This window comes from Ahaetulla prasina, chromosome 4, assembly GCF_028640845.1.
Source record: "Ahaetulla prasina isolate Xishuangbanna chromosome 4, ASM2864084v1, whole genome shotgun sequence".
NCBI classification, from domain to species: Eukaryota; Metazoa; Chordata; class Lepidosauria; order Squamata; family Colubridae; genus Ahaetulla; species Ahaetulla prasina.
Window position 1 is genome coordinate 35,389,925 of NC_080542.1, and position 14,061 is coordinate 35,403,985.

General features: G+C 41.9%; 1 protein-coding gene across 1 annotated transcript in view; it reads left to right on the forward strand.

Annotated features, from left to right (window-relative positions):
• DLX3 (distal-less homeobox 3) overlaps positions 1–14,061 on the forward strand; it is a 29,310-nt gene that overhangs the window by 12,324 nt on the left and 2,925 nt on the right. The window lies entirely within an intron of this gene.

The window sequence follows — 14,061 nt, forward strand, 5'->3', positions numbered from 1 at the left end:
AATATGGCTTCCCCATTGACTTTTCTTGTTAGGAGATTGCAAAAAAATTATCACATGACCCAGGATACTACAACCACCATCAATATGACACTGCTGCTGAATATCCGAATTTTGGTCAAGTGACCATGGGGATGCTGCAATGGTGGTGTGAAAAACCGTCATAAGTCCCTTTTCTCAGTATAACTTGGAACATTCACTAAACGAAAGAATTGTAAGTCAAGAGCTGCTTGTATGGGGTCACACAAGGTACAAATACATGGTGCAACCATGCTTTGCCTAATTAACTATCATGAGTTCATACAAAAATAGTAAATAATCCATCAGTTAACAAACTACTATAGCTGGGTTTGTATGGCAATCTAAGTTAAAATCAACCAAAACATAAATCTTAGCACAATTGTATAAATATGACTTAGGCTAATATATCTGCACATATTTGAATATATTTAACCACATTTGAAGCTCTTCAGTCAACTGATAAAGTTATAGTGGAAGTGCTAATTATGCATAGAATTGGGACATCAAAGACACAGATTCTCAGCTCCAGGCCAAGTATAGAAAACTAGGTTAACAAAGTTTGTGTCAAGGAATGAAAAGGTCATGAAGAGGGGGGGGGAAGTGCCAGTCATCTTAGGTAATTCCAGGTGTACTATAGAGTAAGGCTGCATATTCATTATTCCATTTCTTGAATTTGAGCCCACTGATACCAGTGGAATTTGTTTTCATATAATTATGAGGAGTGCACTGTAGGAATCCTGATTTTTGCTTTGGTCCAAGCAAAATCTGACAACACAATGACCAGGGGGAATAACACTGTTAAGTTTGGCCAATGAGGAGGCAGGAGGCAGTCATTAGTGACAACAGCTCTTAAGCAAAGCAAATGGCAAAACAGCCCTCTTTATATAGTATTGTGGCTGAGGCACCAGCCAATCAGAAACGTGCTTTTTCCCGCCCAATTTTCCCTCCAAAAATACAAATACATAACACTCCTCCCCTCCCAGAAAACACTTAGTCAACTATTTACATATCATTTACAAATGTAATCATGCAGGTAGCCGGGGCATCTCCTAATCCTGGCTGACCTGCGCAATTCATTCCCTGGTGGGGAGTCGAGCTGGTCAGAGGGACTCTCCGTTCCTCCCAGCTCCTCCAATTGGCCCTCCGGCCCTGGATTACTAGCAGAGTCGTCCCTGCTGGCTTCTGGAGAGATCGTGGGGTGTCGCTGGACTTCGCCACTTTCAGATAAGTCCTCTGACCGCCTCGGGCTTGTGCTAGCTGTTGGCGTAAACATTTGGTAGTCAGGGCCTGGTTGTTCGGTATCTGTTTTGGCTTCTAGTCTTTTTCGTAGCTGATCTATGTGCCTTTTCCAGACCCTGCCATCTCCCATATCCACCAAATATGATTTGGGACCTGTTATCCCTAGAATTGTCCCTCCCAAACAAAGGGAACCTTCGCTGTAATTTTGGGCAAATACAGGATCCCCTGTTGTAAATACCCTTGTTTTATCTCTCGTTGTTGGATACCCATCAGGGGAATAAGTCGGGTTTAATCTATCTAATGGGCACCGGAGTCTCCTTCCCATTAGCAACTCCGCTGGGCTGCAGCCAGTGGCCACGCAAGGTGTCCCATGCTGTACGGCCAGGAAAGTGTCAATTTTGGTTTGCCAGTTTCCTGGGCTAATTCTTGAAAGCGCCTCCTTGGCACTTCTTACAAAACGTTCTGCAAGTCCATTACTAGCCAGATGGAAAGGCGCCGAGAGGGCATGGCGGATTCCCATTTCAGCCAACTACCCTTCGAATTGTGTAGCCGTGAATTGTGGCCCATTGTCCAACACCAGCATGTCCAGCAACCCATGCATTACAAAAAGTCGCCGCAAAGCCCTTATAACTGCTTCAGCTGTTGTGGTTTTCATCAATATTATTTCCAACCATTTGGAATAAGCATCTACTACAATTAAGAACGTTTGCCCATGAAAAGGCCCCACAAAGTCTATGTGAATTCTAGACCATGGTCTTTGGGGTTTCTCCCATTCCCTCACCGCGGCTGTTGGGGGTAACGGCCTAGAATCCTGGCAAGCCTGGCATTTGCCTACCTGGTCACTGATGTCTTTGTCCATCTGGGGCCACCACACATAACTCCGCACTAGACTTTTCATATGTACAATCCCCGGATGCCCCACATGCAACAAATCCAAGACATGATCCCTTAACTGTAAAGGAATAACCACTCTATCACCCCATAATAAACATCCCCCTTGTACAGACAATTCAGAATGTTTGGTAGCAAACTGTTTAAATTCCCCGCCCGGTACAACGGGCCATCCCCTCTGCACCCAGCCAATTACAGTGCAGATAATAATGTCTTTAGATGACGCCTTAGCCACTTCGGCAGAAGTGACAGGGCCAGTGTCCAAAGAGTCAATTAGTAAACTTGGCATTCCCGGGGTCTGGTCTTGAATTGTGTCTGGCAAAGGACACCTGCTCAAAGCGTCAGTATGTCCCAATTCTTTGCCCAGTCGGTGGGTCAGGTGGTAAGAGTATGCTGCCAGGAATATAGTCCAACGGGTCAGTCTGGGAGACAGTGCAATCGACATAGGGCGGTCTCCCACCAACAAACCCAACAATGGTCGATGGTCCGTGACAATTTCAAATTGCCGCCCAAACAAATATTCGTGAAACTTTTTAACACCCGAGACTATTGCTAATGCTTCTCTGTCTAATTGACTATAGTTCCTCTCTGCTCCTGATAAAGTGCGGGAAAAATAAGCAATTGGGGCTTCTGCCCCATTAGGCAACTTGTGGCTGAGAACAGCCCCTATTCCATAGGGTGAAGCATCACAAACCAAGACTAAAGGCAAGGTTCCATTATATTGGATTAACAGACTGTCACTAGACAACAGCTTTTTGACAGGTGAAGATTTGTCCCGGTCCTAACGAGTGTAGCAGATGTTGTACTATGGGGACAGGGTATGCACTTTTCTGCAAAGTCTTATTTAGTGTTGCCTTGTAATCGGCACAAATACGGACAGATCCATCCGGCTTAATGGATGTCACTATTGGCGTCTCCCACTTAGCGTAGTCGACTGGGATTAATATGCCCTGTTTAACCAGTTTGTCTAGTTCTTTATTGATTTTGGGTTTCAGGGCAAACAGAACCCTCCTAGCCTTGAACCTAATCGGGGCTATTTGTGGGTCTAAGTTAAATGAAATGGGAGTCCCCACATACTTGCCCAGGCTGTCCTGGAACACATCCTCAAATTCCTGCAGCAGTTCTTCCCTCAGGTCACCTCCAAAGCTGTAGACTCCGGTGATGCCCATTCCTAGGGCCCAGAACCAATCGAGACCTAGCAAGCTGGGTAGGCTTCCATCTACGATGGTAATCAGTAGCGATTTGGTGTATTGTCCATACTTGACTCGAACTGTGGTGATGCCTTGGACAGGGATTCGGTATCCCTGGTAGTCTTGGACACTCAATCTCTGAGGCTGCAGTTGACGCTTTGCGATGCTTGGGAGGTTCTTGGTGATCATATCCCAGGGCATGATTGTGATTGATGACCCGGTATCGACTTCCATCTTACACAACACTCCTTCTATGCAGACTCTTGTGAAGATCTTTTTCTCCAGTCGCGTTGAGGCTTGGCCCACTCATACTGTTGTGTGGTTGGACTTCGTGCCTTTTTTGAATGGACCAATAGGTGGCCGTCTCGCAGAGCTGGGGGTTTGTTGATAGGCTGGTTTGAATTCGGTTAGGAATTTTTGGCGGCACGGCTGAGGAGCTCGACAAACTTGCGCCAGGTGGCCTTTTTGTCAGACCTTCGGCAGATGGCTTCTTTAAAATGTAGTGCGCTCTGAGCATCGTCTATAGTACTGGCCAGGGCACTGACTGGACAGGCGTCGGTTCTGATAACGATTCGGAGGTATCAAATACTTCTGGCCCGCAATGGCTCAGGAAGTATGTGCGCTTCCGATTGTCCAATACCCCTTGCAATTCGTTAGCTTCAAGGAAGCATTCGAAACAAGCCATTTCTCTTTGGCTGGGTCAAATGGCACTGGCGGCATGTAGTTGGACATTTCTTCTTCCTCCTAGGAAGTAGCCACCCTAAAACTGGCTGGGTTCTAAGCTATTTCTCCGCTTCAGCTCTTTCTTGGTCTCACTGCCAACCACATCCCACCTTCATCGCCAATGTTAAGTTTGGGCAATGAGGAGGCAGGAGACAGTCATTGGTGACAACAGCTCTTAAGTTTATTGTGAGAACCCAACAAAGCAAATGGCAAACAGTCCTCTTTATATAGTATTTTGGCTGAGGCACCAGCCAATCAGAAACGTGTTTTTTCCCACCCAATTTTCCGTCCAAAAATTCAAATACATAACAAACACCAAACTTTCTTTGTTGTCTTAGTCTTTGTCTGCTTATTCCAGCGTCAAACAAGAATTATTTCAGGTTGTAATTTGGAAATATTCCAAAGAATAAAAATACCTTCATTTAGGTTTTTTTTAAAAAATAATTCAGGAAAAATATTTTATTTAAAAGTTAGGGAGATATTTAAAATACTTCAGAATAATTTATTTTTTAAAAAATACTTTAAGCTATTATCAAAGAGGAAAGCTTATTTTTTTAAAGCAAAAGCCAGAACAAATCCATCTTGGATATTATTTAAACAAAACTGTGTGGGTTTTTAAAAGAAAAAATAAGAGCTGTAATTTGAATAAGCAATCTCTTATGCTGTACAGTGTCAGGATTCATATTTATCAGTGGTGAAATTCATTTTTTTTTACTACCGGTTCTGTGGGCATGGCTTGGTGGGCGTAGCTTGATGGGTGTGGCAGGGGAAGAATACTGCAAAATCTCCATTCCTACCCCACTCCAGGGGAAAGGATATTGCAAAATCTGCATTCCCACCCCAGTCTGGGGCCAGCCAGAGAAGGATTTTGCCAGTTCTGCTAACTACTCAAAATTTCCACTACTGGTTCTCCAGAACCTCTCAGAACCTGCTGGATTTCACCCCTGATATTTTTGTTGCCTGGTATAATAAATAAGGAGAATAGGGTGAGGGGAATGTATATATGGCTTTATATAAAACATATTTTTTAAAAAAATTAAAACTTTTTTCTTTTTTTAATTCTTAGGGAAATTTTTAAAAAATACCATTTCACTGAGATGGAAACTTTGCTTGAGATTCTTTTCTGCTTTGGTAGCTAACAGAACATTTCTCTATAATATTAATAAAATATTTTTTGAACCTCACAGAATAAGACCTTATTTTTTGCTTAAGTAGCTATGGTTGCGGACTATGGGTTTTGTAAATGTAGATTCGGAAACATTTTCTTCCTCAAAGTTCTCATTCCAGGGTACTGAAATCGTAACTTATTTTGCAGACTTTGCATAAAATGTTTTAGCATACACCATTAACGGATTCCATGAAAAAAGATATGGAAATAGTGATTTGATGTCCTTAACCTGATGCTATATAGATCTATTGGTATGCAGATTTCAGAATTTGAGGTGTTAGCAGTTTGGAATAGTTTTTTTCTATTCATCCTAGGAATATCAGAAATGTAACCATATCTTTTACCTGCAGGGACACATCAGCAGTTGTAACAGAAATGGTATGGGAGAATATTCCAAGTGCCATGAGCAGAAGATCCTGGGCTTAAGACATCAAGTGCTTAGTTGACATTATGAAATCCACTCTGCCTTGTGTAGACAGTAGTGTTCAAGAGATCAGATCCATAATAAAAAATGGATCTCAAACGTTCTTCTTTTAATATACATTTGGGAAAATAATATCAATGGAGAAAAGTCAACCTGAGCTGCCTAATCTAAAAGGTTTCCTGAAAGGGTAGAAAGATAGGATGAATCCAATCCTTTAGGACAGGTTTTGAACTTGTAGAATAGATGCTCTACACAATTTTTACAGCCTTCTAGAATTATAGGTGTTTTAAAGCAGGTAAAAATATTTCAAATGAAGCAGACAATTCCAGTAAGATTGGTAACACAGAAACACATCCATGGCTTTTGTTGAGGTTCTGATAATCTAACAAACTCTGCTGCTTTCCTTGGGTCTTCATTTTTTAAAATTATTATTATTTAACAAGAGAAGGACTCAACATTTTATTCAACTTCAGGAATACAACATTCCTGAAAATGACCACTGATGGGACTCAACAAGAAACTGATTTGTTTTACTGAAGGCCCTGGTCAGGCTTCCATGGTGTGTTCCAGGAAGTTCTTGAGAAAGCTTTTTAGGGCTCTTCATGAACTTTGGTGGAGCAATTATTATCATAAAGAAATGAAGACATATTGGATTTCTCAACCTGTGGAAAACTACAGAGAATGAACTTGAAGAATGGTTGAAAAAATGGAGCAAACTGTGCAACTATGACTTGAAACTTTGAGAAGCACCAACAGTGGTGGGTTTCAAATAATTTCACCACCGGTTCACTGAAAATGTGAACGTGTGTGTGCATGCGCATGGCTTCTATGCATGCTTGGCTTCCACACATGCACACGTGCATGGCTTTCACACATGCATATGTGCATGGCTTCTGCTATGCGTGAGCTTGACCGAGCAACCTTTTGGGACCTGCTCCCTATCTCTGCTCTCTGGGACAGTAGCTGCTTCTCTCTGCACTGCTGGGAGAGTGTCTTGTGCAGTTTAGCAGCTTTGAGCCACTGCTTTCCTCTAAGTTCCATCCCTACAGTGCTGTGGCACAGAGAAGCAGCAGCCATGCTGAATGCTGTTTCTCTCAGCCACAGCATTTTCAGCTGAAGCAGCTGCTGACCCAGAGAGCGCATGGAGCATATCCACAAGTGACCGAGGCTTGGCAAGGGATGGAAGAAGCGGCTGCAAGATCTCCACTGCAGCGCTTTCTGGATGGGACTTCTTGCACATAAGAGGCACTGTCCAGCTCATTCCCAAACTGCTTTGGCCCCCTTGCACCCATGCCACCACCACCCCATAGCGTGGCAGGCCACAGGCTAAATTGCTTCAGCCCATGGGGCCGTAGTTTGAAGCCAGAAGGTGCAACAGCATGCGGGCAGCGGCCCAGGACTAGGCCGGAGCAGGGGAATGGCACATTCCCTGACCCAGCTGAGGTGAATGGTGAGCGGGTGGAGGTTTCGGGGCAATGCCGGAGCCAGGGAATGGCTCGTCCCCAGGCCCCAACCCAAGGCAAAGGGCGAGCAGGTGGCATGCTTACCTTTGGTGAGCAGAGCGGGTGAAGCATGGAGGCAAGGTGTGGAGATTAACTGGGCCACTGTTGTGTCTTGTCCGCTCTCACAGCAGCCGGGGTCTGCTTATCTGCTCCAGAACACGGAGGAATGTATGCCTCCCGGCCCCAGTTCTGGCTCCATGCCCAGACAAGCTGCAGAGGAGGGGGCACCTCCCGGTCCCAGCCCTGGCTCCATGCCCAAGCAGGCTGCAGAGGAGGGAGCATCCCCCGGCCCCAGCCCTGGCTCCATGCCCAGGCAAACGGAGCAGCTAGACCCCTCCCCCTCCTCCACAGCATGTGAGCCTGAGGAAAGTTTACTTCCAACAACAGCTGATTGGAGTGACCCTCGCATCAGAAGATTGGATAGGCGGAGGCAACAGAAGGAAGGGAGGGGCAGGCCTTAATGAGTGCTGAGTCATGGAGCCACACCCCATGGTCTATATAAAGGATCTGCTTTCTGGCAGTCTCTGAGTCAGGCAAAGTCGAACTTATCTTGCTGAAGTCACTTACTGGTCTCCTGCCTGCTCTGAGGACTTTGCTAGGACTTTGGGCAGAGCTGCAGAGGCAAGCCTGATTCGGATTTCCCTGACCCGGCCGTCAGCGGAGGAGTGGGACACGACAGCCACATAGTGAAGGCAAGATATATAGGATGGGGTGGGGTAGGGTGGGGGTGGGCAGGGCCGGCCAGTGGTGCGATTTGCTGTTTCTCTGAACTACTCAAAATTTCCGCTACCGGTTTGCATAAACTGGTCCAAATCGGCTGAATACTACCTCTGACCAACAATGTATGTTTGTAGAAATAGATCTAAGTATTATCAATTCCCAGTGCATACAAGTTCCCCTGTGTTTTTCGATATAGGGCCACGTTTAGAATTTTAAAATATTTTATGAGTGTTCTCATAAAATATTTGCCATGATGAGTTGATTTAATCACAAAACACTGATAGAATAGAATAGAATAGAATAGAATAGAATAGAATAGAATAGAATAGAATAGAATAGAATAGAATAGAATAGAATTTTTATTGGCCAAGTGTGATTGGACACACAAGGAATTTGTCTTGGTGCATATGCATATGATATAATAACAGGAAAAAAGCAAGGTGCTGCAGACACCAAAATAACGTGGAATGTAAAGACATTCATTTTGTTTAAAACTGGATTTTGTTTTTGCAGCACGATAGCTTCCCTTTGATTTTGAAATTCAAAACCATCTTTAAAAATAGGTAAGACAGAGTAGCACAAAAGTACATATTTTCAAACTCGCTTACTTTACCCATTTTTTTAAAAATGCTGTAAAAACATGGCTACCTGAGGTATTATCTGGGGGATGCAAGTTCTCAGCATCTCTTTCACTGTTCACATAATGGACACCACAGTGGTCACAGTGGTCACAGTGGTCATCCAACTAACAGATATGGTAGCAGCAAGTAAATCCAGAGTGACCAGAAAGACTAGTTAAAGACTATTGCCAAGAGTCAAATATATATTGAAATTGTGGGGAAACCCTTTTAACCAGCAGATATCCTTGAAACTGATAGATAAATGCCCAGAAGAGAATGCTTTAAAGATGATTACAGTAGAAAGATGTCTAAGGGAATAATTTTTGCCTGGCAGGGAGGCTGAATAGTCATTTGCTTTTTTTGTTGGAATTACTGGAATATATACATTTTTAAGTAGATAGATCAAATGCCAGGTTGTCATTGATTGTGAATAGAATCACAAACTGTAACTAGGTTATGTGGAGTAGGCAACAGAGAATGTTATCATAACTTGCAGGTCCTGTGAGGGCCCTGAGCCAGTTTTGGTGTTGCTTCAACCGGAAGCTTAGAACCACCATTGTAGAGAGGGTCTGGGTCTTCTAGAGCAGGGGTCTCCAATCTTAGCAATTTTAAGACTTGTGGACTTCAACTCCCAGAATTCTTCAGCCAGCCAACCAATTCTGGGAGTTGAAGTCCACAAGTCTTGAAGTTGCCAAGGTTGGAGACCCCTGCTTTAGAGATGATTCCAGGATCAAACTGTGATTTACAAGGGAGCAAGAATTTGAGACACTTGGTAAGTTAATGCAAGAGGAAATTCAGAGTCCTCCTCTATACATGTAGCATTAACAAATGAACAAGAATGATATTCCGGTGAAAACCTTGCTTCTTTAGGAAGATCATATTAATCAAACCAGATTTTAGGATTAAGGTCTCTTCTGCCAGGAGTTGAGCTCATGGCAGAAGTCTTTAGGAAAGATGGCATATTTAGGCATATTTTCTGTTTTGTTTGATTTGAAATTTTTAGTTGCATGGCTAGTATCTCAAAGTTGAAGTAGCTGAAAGTTTAAGGAAGTCTACAGGATCAGGTTCCATATGAGGTGAGATAGGTGAAGATAAGGATGAAGATCACACACACACACACACACACACACACACACACATACACACAAACACAGAACTGGACTCATTACATGAAAAAAAGCCAGCACATATCCAGGTAGACAATGCTAGTCATCAAGCAATATTGTTTGTCTTTAGAATCATTCAAGCCTATTTTGCCAACTATTTGTAAAACTCAAGTTTCTTTTTTCTTCTTCATTGTATATACATGTAGTTCTCAATGTATGACCACAATTGGGACTGGAACTTCTGCTACTAAGTGACATGGTTATTAAGTGAACCACATTCAATTTTATGGCCTTTTTTGCCATGGTCATTAAGCGAAGCATGCAATCCCCGCATATCAGTGACAAATCTACAGTGGTGTCCATGAACTCATGCACTATACATTGAAAACATATGAAGCAGTAGCTCAGTAGCATTTCTATATATTGGTTTCTAACAACATGTTCAGAAATTTAAGTAAGAAATCTTAACAGACAGAAACAAAGCTAAACCAGTGTGATGGAATCTAATAGAATTAGGAAATGAAATCTCTTTCTTACTTCCTTCATTTTCCCAAAAGTTTTATATCTTCTATTGCCTATAATGTTTCTCCCTAAAATTTCAACTTTTCTCATTTGCACAAGCTACTGAGAATGGGTTTCTTTCCATATTTGGCATAGTTTTGATTGAGTAGGTACATTGTGTAGTTGTGGGGTCCCACTCTGAGTCAGAAAAAGCAAAGAAAGGTTATTTTCTTCTTCATATCTTATTAATCAACTATAAGTGGTTTTACAAGCTATTGTTCACTCTGATCCAATGAGATATTAAGTGCCATATTTATTTAAATACATATTAATGCCGGACATGGACAGAAATATGTGGTTGAAGGACTACATCGAGGCAATGGAGACAAGATACTATAGGGTTCAGCTATAATAGACCCAGCATCCAATAACCCAGCCCAGTACCCTTGACTTAGAATTTTCCTGTATAACTAGATAGCCCTCTCTTTGCTCCTGGTAGATGAGCAGAGATATGAATCATAGCCAGGTTGGTGTTGTCTGGAAATCCTTTTATTGCACTACTTCTGTTTGGAATACTGCGAATGGGAAGCGAGAGTTCTGCAATGGCTTCAAATAGTTTCATAACCTGATATCCTGACATAAATGACAGATTGATTATATACCATTAGCAACAGTTCTTCTCCATGATGTTTTGATCTTTCAGGTCTTCCAAAAATGCACCCACTGTTGCTGTAATTGAGTCTATCCCCCTTATTGCTCATCATCCTCTTCTCTTTGCTTCCACTTTCCCAGTATTAGAGTCTTCTCCAGAGAGCTAAGTCTTCACATAACAAGCTGTATCTGGTTAGTTGTGCCTTGAGTGAGAACAGGGGGTTGATTTATTTGATGGTTTGTTTGTTGTGTCTCCATGGTATTCTCATGAGTCTTCTCCAATAGCAAAATTCAAAAACATCAATACTGTTCCTATCCTGCATCTTCAAAGTCCAACTTTACTTCTATAGAGTGTCACAGGAAATACCTTACCCTGCATTACTCCAATTTTTTTAGGTATAGACACAACATGGCATCCAAATATCTTTTCTAAGGCCTTCATGGCTGCTGTACAAAATGCTAGTGTCAGTATTCCAATACACCCATAGAAATCAGAACTCCGAGGCAGGCAAGTTCCTCAAAGAACAGTTTATCTTTGAGAGACAGACCTCCTGGATTGGCCAGTATGGCCAGTTTATTGGGTATGTCATACTGGCACAACTGGTGAAAGTCAACTAAAAGTTCTCATGGTTTTCACCTAATTAAAAATTTCCCCTTTTCCACAAGTCACTGGTCATAAAGGCCAATCCAGGAGGTGGCCGGCTGCTTGGTTACTTCACTCCTCCTCTGGCCAGCCACCTGTGGGAATATTCTTGGGTTCTCACAGGAAAGTTTTATTGTTTTGGCTACAAACCCCATCCATTTCCCCCCTCCCTTTGTTGTATGCCAGTTCTGAAGCCTCCAAGATGGCCTCAGCCTTGATCACTTCAGGGTTGACAGTTACTTGAACTGTATTTCTAGGTTGTTTATCGCTTTACAGTTGATGATTGATCCTCAAAGGAAGAACTTGTCTACTACTTTGATATTTTCATTATAAATTTTAAAACTGCACATAGAGTGAATGAGTAATCAAACACATATTGACTTCTTTTGGATATTCTTTGTTTCTCAATTATCCAGAAATAATATCTTATGTTCATCAGTTTTTTTAAAACCCTGCTTGAGCCTCTGGAATTTTTTTTTCCATGTAGGATGATCCTAAGCATTATTTTACTAGCGTGTGAAATTAAGGATATTGTTCAATAGCTAGTTTGTATATTCTGCTAAGTCTCCTTTTGGATATTGGAATGTAGGTTGACCTTTTCCAGTTTATTGGCCACTGTCATTCTCCTCATTTGCTGGAGATGTTTTTGTTATTTTTGCCTTTAGCTTTGCCTTCTCTTCTTGGGAATTCTATGGTTTGTTCTGACAACTTGCTTTCCTGTTTCTTCATATTTGGCAGCCTCTTTTCATCTTCATTTTCTTTTTTTTTCTTTTTTTTTATAAAAAAGTTTTATTTTTACAATCATATCAAATAATTCATCCAATATACAATTATATACAATTAGTCGGGCTTGCCCAGTCACCACCCCCCTTTTTAACTCTCTTCCCTCTTCTACCTTCTTCTACCTTCTTTCCAAACCTTCCTCTCCTTCTCTTATCTACATCCTCTCCTCCCTCCACCCTACACTCCTTCTCCCTCTTCTACCCCTCTTCCTTCCTCTTCTCCTCTTTCCTACCTCCTACTCTCTCTTTTCTCCCTGCCCACCGTTCTAAAATGGTAACTGGGCAGACCCGACCCTACATTAATTCTTCAATAATCCCTGTACATTAACCATCACTCCATCTCTACCCTCAAACCCCTCCCAGTTCCCCTCCCCCTTACCCCCCACTCCCCCACCCCGACTTCCCAGAACAAAATGCAGGGTATCAAAACTAACAATCATAATCCAAAATAATTCCTAAATTATAATCTCTAGTCACTCCACACTTAATCACACTCTCAATTCCCCTCTCCTTCAGAAATATATCTAATACAAAATATTTCCTAAATTTACTCATATGCTATTTGATATTTTTTTATCTGATACTTATTTTGAATATAATCAATCCACATTTTCCATTCTAAAATATATTTTTCTTGTGTATAGTCTTTCAAATAAGCAGAGATTTTAGCCATTTCTGCCAGATTTGATACTTTGAGTGTCCATTCTTCAATTGTAGGTAATTCTTCTTTCTTCCAATATTGAGCAATCAAAAGTCTTGCGGCTGTTATTCATCTTCATTTTCTTTAAGTTCATTCCATAATTCTTATGGTTCTCCATCAATGAGGTTCCAAAGTGTCCTCCTGAAATGGTGACAATATGCTTAAGACCTTAACTTGGAACCTGCACATGATCATTCTGTGGTCTATTTCACAGTCAACACCTGGCTACAACTGAACTCTGCTTCTTTTTAGCAATCATTTGGATGTTTGAAAACAGTGTTAGATGTAAGTAAATCACTGAAATGGCAGAAATTGCTAAGTCAGACTTTTGATTTATTTCTGTTTCTTAAGCATACAATCAGAGGTGGGTTTCAGCAGGTTCTGACCAGTTCTGGAGAACCGGTAGTAAAAATTCTGACTGGTCCCGTCCCAATCTATTCTCTGCCTCCTGAGTCCCAGCTGTTCAGGAGGAAATGGGGATTTTGCAGTAACCGACCCCTGGAGTGGGGAGGGAATGGAGATTTTACAGTATCCTTCCCCTGTATTGTAGAGGGAATAGAGATTTTATAGTATCCTTCCCCTGGAGTGGGGAGGGAATGGAGATTTTACAGTATCCTTCCCCTGGAGGAGGGGGTTTGGAGATTTTACAGTATCCTTCCCCTGGAGTGGGGTGGGAATGGAGATTTTACAGTAACCTTCCTATGCACACCCACCAAGCCACGCCCACAGAATCGGTAGTAAAAAAAAATTGAAACCCACCACTGCATACAATCTATTTACATTTTCCTCCTTAATTTTTCCAATTTTTACATTTCAGTCTCCAGTTATAAGCACAACATCTTGCTTACTTGTTTTGTCAATTTCATATTGAACTTGATCCTACAAGTCTTCAACTTTCTATTCTTCTGTGTTGTTAGATGGAACATTAACTTGAATGATTATAATATTAAAAGGTTGTCCACAAATCTAATTATTCAGTCATTGACTGAACTGTAGCAAGTATTATCCTTACTTATATTCTTTCTAAGTATAAAAGCAATGCTGTTCCTTGTTCTCAGTATTTAACAATTAGATCCTCTGGCTGAAAGTGTCCCGGCCAGCCCATTTCAATTCACTGATGCCTAAGATGTCAATCTACAGTCATTTTTTTTTAAATTTGCATTTATATCCCGCCCTTCTCCGA